The sequence below is a fragment of the Ciconia boyciana genome, chromosome 12, assembly GCF_034638445.1.
Source record: "Ciconia boyciana chromosome 12, ASM3463844v1, whole genome shotgun sequence".
NCBI classification, from domain to species: domain Eukaryota; kingdom Metazoa; phylum Chordata; class Aves; order Ciconiiformes; family Ciconiidae; genus Ciconia; species Ciconia boyciana.
Genome location: NC_132945.1, coordinates 15648079 through 15655907, shown reverse-complemented (window position 1 = coordinate 15655907; position 7829 = coordinate 15648079).

The window sequence follows — 7829 nt, the reverse complement described above, 5'->3', positions numbered from 1 at the left end:
TTAAGACCTCTTTAACCTATTTCTATCTAGCTTTTCCCTCAATTAGCCTAATCATTTCTTTATTAAGTAACATGTTACCAAATAAAACACCTATAGCACCCTAAAAAAAAAGATCTGCCCCTTGCTGCTTGACTCACAATAGCAATAAGGTGAGTTATATAAGAGGCTAGTTGTATTTCTGGATCCTGCGGCTCCCAGGGGCTGGAAATAGCAATTGTATTTTGGGAACCATTTTCAGAAACACTGACTGAATGTACATACTTGCTATTGTGAAATCAGGCAGATGCTAGCTTTCAGATACCTAGCTTTTGCATGCACAGTACTGCTGTCACCAAAACCTGGCACATGGCAACTGAAGCATACATATATATGTTTATAGATACGTATATATATATATATATATACACATCTGCTGTGACTAGTAGACAGATACCTCCTGTTAGATGATGATTCTTTGTCTTCAAAGACAGAGAAAATTAATATCAGGTACTTGCTGATTCTATATTTAGGTAGAAAAAAAACCCATTATTTTCTCCTTGCAAATATTAGAAGCAGTTAGTATGTTTTATTAGAGAAATAGCTGCATTTCACAAGAAGGCAAACTCATTCTCACATGTATCATACCTAATTTGCATAGTAAGTAAAAGGTTTTAAGAGAAGTGGAATGAATTTGGATGAAAAGAACCAAACAAATGGAAATTAGTAATATCCACTGAATTACCAGAACTGTTAGTGGAATTGATTTTAGTACCGTCAGAACAATGCCCCAAATTAAGAGAAATAGAATAAAATCCTCTTAAATTAAATAGCACACAAAGGAATAAGCTACCAGTACACTTAAATGTAAACTGCAATAGAAAGTTACCTGTTAAATGTGTAAATATAGCTCATAAAACAGAAGGACCTTTTAGAGTAATACCTGTTAAGTGCTTTGCTTTTGCTCTGTGCTCTGAAGTTCTCCGAAGGGCTGAGGTTTCATTCAAATCCCCAAAGGACTCTAGTGACACGGGGCAGCTGAGACTGCAGCAGTGAAGTGATTAAAGTTACAATACCTTGTAAAGCATAGCACGTTGGCATCAAACAGTTTTATCAGCGTAAAAAAACTGTGTAAGATGGACCCCCCAACACCCTCCTTCTGTTGTCAAGGTCCACGCATGTACAACTTAAGCTACAGTAGTGTCTGAATCACTTAAAATTAAGCATGTAAGAGTTACTTTAAGCATTATTTTAAATATGCCAATTAGCACAACAGAGATGGGCTGACAGAACAGAGTTAGTACATGCTCTATTCAGAAATACTCTTTGTTTTATAGTACAGGAGTCATGGCAGCTGATAGGGCAGGAAGGGAAACATTTTCGCCAGCATTTACTACTCACTGTGGAGTATTTGTGCGTCTTGAAACACAGCACAGCCCCTCTCAGCTGTCATCCCTCAACAAAGAGGAGTCTGCTCTAAAGTTTGGACAAGCTCCAGGTAGCAGGCTGCAGTTGCTGAATGCCGAAGAATCCCAAGGTCACAGGACCAGCCAGAGAGCCTGCAGAAAGATCAGCACTGGGAAAGCCCTTCCCCTTTCCTCTTTAGAAACACACATCTGTTTAGATCAGAACATATTTTTGCTTGATTTCCGTGATAGTATTTGGTGTCATATTGTCAACAGAAGTGACTGCTTATGCAGGATAGGAAATCAATGAGTTGGCAAGCTGTTCCAGGCACCACTACCCACCAGAGCTTTACTGATTTCTCTCTGTAAAGCCCAGTTGATCCATTAATTCGGAAGAAATTCTGCGCTCTCAGGTGTTGGTGATGAACTCCAGGTTGGATTCAAGTCTGTGTCAGCAGAGGCTGCCAGTGCATAGCTAGAGGAATTGAGAATATGGTTTCTTTTGGGTTCTCCAAAGCCCAATGCTTTATTGCTTTTGGTTTAATTCAAATTTCCCCTGACTATGTTTTGTAGGGAAAATGGATCTAAACTTGTTATTCTAAGGTGTTTATTCTTTGTAAAAAAAAGGAAAACCCACCACCACAGTCAGTTTGCCTGAATATGTCATGGTGGGGAGAAGAGAAACTGGGTTTCAGATGCAATTTTTTTTCCCATTGTTGGAGAAAATTGCCATTTATTGGCAGGATTAAAAATAACTGGCATTCATGGTATTAGCAGGAATCTCCGTTGCAGCAGTCAATGAGGTTTTTCTCTTAACTCCTGCAGGACCAAGGATCATTCCCATGGGACTGAAAGAGCCATGCTACTGGGGATCAGCTAGCGTGGCTCATCTTTGCACTCTGGTGAGTAGGAGAAAATCATTTTATATGAAGCAGAAATTCTTTACAGAATCACAGAATCACAGAATCATATAGGTTGGAAAAGACCTTTAAGATCATCGAGTCCAACCGTAAACCTAACACTACCAAGACCACCACTATACCATGTCCCTAAGCACCTCATCCAAACGTCTTTTAAATACCTCCAGGGATGGCGACTCAACCACTTCCCTGGGCAGTCTGTTCCAATGCTTGATAACCCTTTCAGTGAAGTAAAATTTCCTAATATCCCGTCTAAACCTCCCCTGGTGCAACTTGACGCCATTTCCTCTTGTCCTATCACTTGTTACTTGGGAGAAGAGACCAACACCCACCTCGCTACAACCTCCTTTCAGGTAGTTGTACGGAGTGATAAGGTCTCCCCTCAGCCTCCTTTTCTCCAGGGTAAACAACCCCAGTTCCCTCAGCCGCTCCTCATCAGACTTGTGCTCCAGACCCTTCACCAGCTTCGTTGCCCTTCTCTGGACATGCTCCAGCACCTCAATGTCTCTCTTGTAGTGAGGGGTCCAAAACCGAACACAGTATTCGAGGTGTGGCCTCACCAGTGCCCAGTACAGGGTCACGATTAAGTCCCTAGTCCTGCTGGCCATGCTATTTTTGATACAATGTTGATCTAATGAGTGAAACAAAACCCCTCTCAGCTCTGCAAAATCACTGAGACAAGTGCGGTCTTCAGAAGCACTGAATATCGCATCAGATGCTGAGTTAGGTTTCTTCAGACAATTAGCAAAGCTTCAAGCAGCCACCTGAAAGAAATAATGGCTTTTATTGGGGCTAATGCAGTCATTTCTTCCATGAAGCTTCTTGTGAATAATTCTTGCTGGAAAAATTGTACATGATTTCTTTTCATTTATATTTTAATGCAATTTATTATACAACAGCGACCTCCATTCAGGGTTCAGAAGATCAGAGTACTTACAGTAATCTTCACAGCACTTTGTATCTCCAGCTACAGCTTACATTCACAGCATGAAAAGAATAAGAAGTTAATGTACCAAATCAGAAAGTCTCTGTGTGGCAGTGTTAATCTCAGTGTTGAGTTATTATTTATTAGTAGTATTATGGTAGTGTCTAGAGACCAGGGCCTCATTGCGTTGGGCACTGCATAAAATACACAAAGAATATATTTGCTCTCTACAATAGCTCACGGTTTAAGTTTGAGGATGATTTGAGGACATGGACAAGAGGTACTACAGCTATCGTTACTGCTGCAGCCAGAGGCAAAACTCTTTTCATGCTTATTGTGGATGCTGACACCAGGAATAAAATTACCTACTGACAGACAATTAAAATGAAAACATTATTCCGGGATCAGACTTCAAGGTTCAAGAAGATGAAAAGAGCCTCCCTGTCTGATTTCACGCCAGGCCAAGCACAGTTGCAGATGGTGGCTTGCTACACTCTTGGGTACATTAGCCATCCATAAGAAGCTCAAGAGGTGTCAGGCGTTTGAGCTTCTAAACCAGTCAATCATGGAGATGTCCACAAGCTGAAACTGGGTAAAATGGTGAAGCAGTTACACATCACTATCAGTCAGAGAGTGCTGGAAAAGTGTGTGCCTGTGATGGTAGATCTACATGTGGCTTAGCATGTTAGCTTTTGGCATAGCAGCTGGAAATGTGGGCATGTTTTCTGGCTTACGCACTGGTAACCATTCCAGGATGCAATCACCTTTTTTGCTACCTCAAGTAAATAACGTTTGGCTCCTCTCTGTTGAATGTTGTATTTATATTACAACTCACTTCTAGCCAGTTTCCTCCGAGAATGAGTCTGATGCAATAATTTCTGCGTGTGCCTGGGCACCTCCCCACTAGGTGATTTTGAACTGTTGGTTAATTGTACCAAATTCAAAATACACTAGGGGTCTCAAGATGATTAAGTTTCACAGAGTAGACAGCCAGGGAGAAGGGGGTCACTATCCAAATACTCACCAGTTCACCTCTTACAGCCTTGGATTCCCATCAGCAATGCTTTACAGCCAGAGATGGCAGTCCACAGGTTATTGTCATGTGTGTGAAGGACTATCTGAAGAAAATAAAGGAAATGTATAAGCGTGTGAGGAGATATTAAAAACAAACAAACAAACAAACAAAGAAAAAACCCCCCCAAACCCAAACAAAGTCCAAAAAAGCATGCCTTACTTAGAAAGTCAGAACAGCTATAAATGCCAGATCTGTAAGAAATCACTTCCACTGTTCGGGGAAAAACTGGTAAAGTAACACGTTAAAGCTGAATTGCGAATTCAAGAGCAGATACTCTCCTGGAGTACTCATGTAGCTGAACAGCATGAACTCAGTCTCTGAGTGGCTGCAGATAATTACAAATGCACAATTGCCCACACAAATTGTGAGACACCAACAAAACACTAATTTTCCAGGTAGATTCAGAGCATGGCCTGAAAGTCATTGGTGTAAAAACTCATTTCCCTTTTCAGCAAGGGACTGGGTTCTCAGTCACTCAAGCAGCAAAACTCAGCCTGTCGCAGCCAAGCATTTACAAGTATTTAGTTTAAATTTTTCTTTGGATACTCAGTCACCTGCCACAGGCAGCGGGAACTGCTGCTTTTGCCCTGAAAAGGCCAGCTGTAGGCTAATCTGCTTTGCGTGGGCTGTGCTGTGTGGGGAGCGGGTGCTGCAGGAGGCTGCTACGGTACCAGGAGGCTCTTTGATCTGGTTGACACAGTAAAGCAAAGACATGGGACTAATAATAATACTTGGCACTTTTACAGTCCTAGCTGCTCAAAGCACTTTATCAGTGTTAACCAATTACCCCTCAAACTATCTCTGTGGAAGAGGGACTATCTCAATTTTATGGGTAGGTAAACTGAGGTGCAGAGCTTGGCTGGGACACTCGCAGCCTCTGATTTACAGTGACGAGCAGGCCACTGGGATAGAACACTGTCCCAAACGAAGGAAGGGGCTCTGCAGAGCAGCGAAGGAGTATCCCATGGCAAATCGGCTGTGCAAACCCACCCGACCACATTCCCAGCTCTCCACTACAAAGAGGCACCATTACATTTCTGCATGAGCACAGGCTCCGGGGGAGGTGACTGTGCCACAGGATTTAGGGAAAGGTCATCCCTGTGCAGAGGGGTCACTTCAGGCTGTAAGTGACGTCCTAGCCATGACATCTGTCTCCAGCGCATTCATGCACCCTCCCTCCATCCTTCATTTCAGGTTCACCCCAGGTGATGTTACATTCACAGCAGTCCCACTTCGGCAACGTGGCCACGGCCAGCCTGGCATTAGCGTGGTGCTGCTGCACCCTGCTACCCAGAGCAGCGACAGTCCCCCAGCCCACGCGGGAGGAGCTGTGCAGCACTGAGCACTGAGGCACATGTCCGCCATCCCCACTGTGAATGGGCACCTCCTGCTTCCTCTGGAGATGGATCAGAACTCAGATCTGTCCCATTTCTCCTGCTCGATCCCCACAGGTCCTCTTTCCCCTCCTAGCTGCCTGGGTACTTGCTGCGTTAGCGTGGTTTACTGTGGGATACTACTGCATTATTTTAACCACAGGTCATAAGCCAAAAACCTTAGCAGAGTAGAGATCTGTAGGTTTGGAGCAGAAGTAGGACTCCACCTGCTCTTCAAGATGCGCAGGTGGCACTTTCAAAGAGTTTGTTGGCAGGGATATTGGCCAAGAAGAGTGAACCACTCACATTTTCACCGTGAGGCCAGCCCCTCTGGCAGGGCGAGATGTGCTGTGTCCCAGAGCTGGGAACAAGGTGCTGAGTAAAGCGAAGAGCTTGCACAGAAGATAGGTGACATCGATGGCTCATCCTCCACTGCCTACCTGCCAGGCTGCATGTTCTCCCCGGCCAGAATGAGCCAACTGGCTCTTGAGGTTGGAAAATTAAGACACCGAGGGGCCTGACTCACAGTCCCATTTTGCCCACAACAGGCCATACAGAAACAACCAGCTTATCCTCCCAGATCTGTAAAACTAAGTCCAGACTTGTGCACAGCTACCGACGGTAATACACAGCCCACTGGCCATGAAACATGGCTGCCGGTCTGCTTAACTACACTTGAAAAATCCTACTGGTGTCTGCCTGCCTCGTTAGGTACTTAAATATCTTTGGGATTCGAGTCCTGAGCCTTTTGTGCCTCACAGTCCCCTGCTGCTAATGGACATCATCAACTATCCTGAAAGGGCAGAGGAAAAAATATATATTTATTAAAAATTGTGAGGCTCAAACAGGGGGTTAATGGGAACTGCTTAGGCAAATAGCGTAGCCAGCTAATAGGTGAAAGAGAATAATAATTTATGGGCTGAGAAGAGGAAAGGAACACAGGTCCTGGTCTGCCAGGTAATTCTGTTTCCCGGCTGCCATACAAAGCCAGCAGGGCTGACAAGGAGCAGTCTGTAAACTTGAAACAAAACATGTTTCTGCAGCTGGATGGAGTCAAGCACAGCTCTATATTAGCAAAGAAAAAAAGAGATTTCACAGCTTTATAGCTTCGGGCTGGCTTCCCCCAGGGAGTGAAAATAGGCCAGTCTCACCACCTCCTGCCACTGCCCCAGGTCTTGTCTGTCCCGGCCATTCGTCAAACACAGCACAGCTCCAGGACGTGAAACCAAGCAGGGTCAGCACTCGGGTCCTTTTGCTCCTTGGAAAGGGATTAAGACAACATCAGAACAATTGAAATGTCCTTTTTAGATACAAATCTGACTTTGAGCTTAAAATGGCATTTCTCTTTTCTTCTCCAACCAGATGTTTAAATCTCAGACACTAAATTGCAGCATCATAAACCTTGATAAGGACAAAAACAAAGTGATGCACAAAACCCAGGAACTTCTCACTGGTTTCTGGCCCTGACACATGTGAGAGCAGCAGCAGGGTTCAGCCGCGCAGCAAAGGGCCCTTTGGGCTGTGGGGACAAATCATTGCTGTAGCTGTGGGTTGTTTTAATTGACACATAGCCATGATGCAACCCAGACCACTGTCATGCCAACCTCGAGAAAAAGAAAAACCGTCGCTACTTCCTGAGCTCAGGAAAGCAAAGCAGTTGGGCTCCGTGTCCCCGCCACGTGCATGCTCATGCATGCTTGGCTACACAGAGGGCACGCAGCCCAACGCCAACAGCCCAACACCAACACCCACAGCCCAACGCAGACAGCGTGAGCCCTTGTTAGGCAAATGGCTGCCTGAGGATGAAAACCAAGTCCCAGACCTGCCACGTAACGGGAAATGCATCAAGATGTGTATAAAACAGCGTATTTGTTCTGCGCAGTGCTACAAACCCATCGAGTGAGCGGGGAGGGAGGAAAGAAAATGGCTGTGATTAACTACAGCTCTACTGGTTTCAGCCTGGTTGCTTTAATAAGGCGCCTTTCCCCGGTTTTATGCGGGATTGTACACAGGAGGCCTCTTGACCAGCCAGAGTTTTAAGTTCTCAGTAACTCCTGCAGCTGCCAACCAGTACTTGTGTTTTAGCTTGCCCAGGAGAGACCCTTATTGGTATTTAAAACACCTCACTCTCTTCCAGACTCTTTCCTTTTTTTT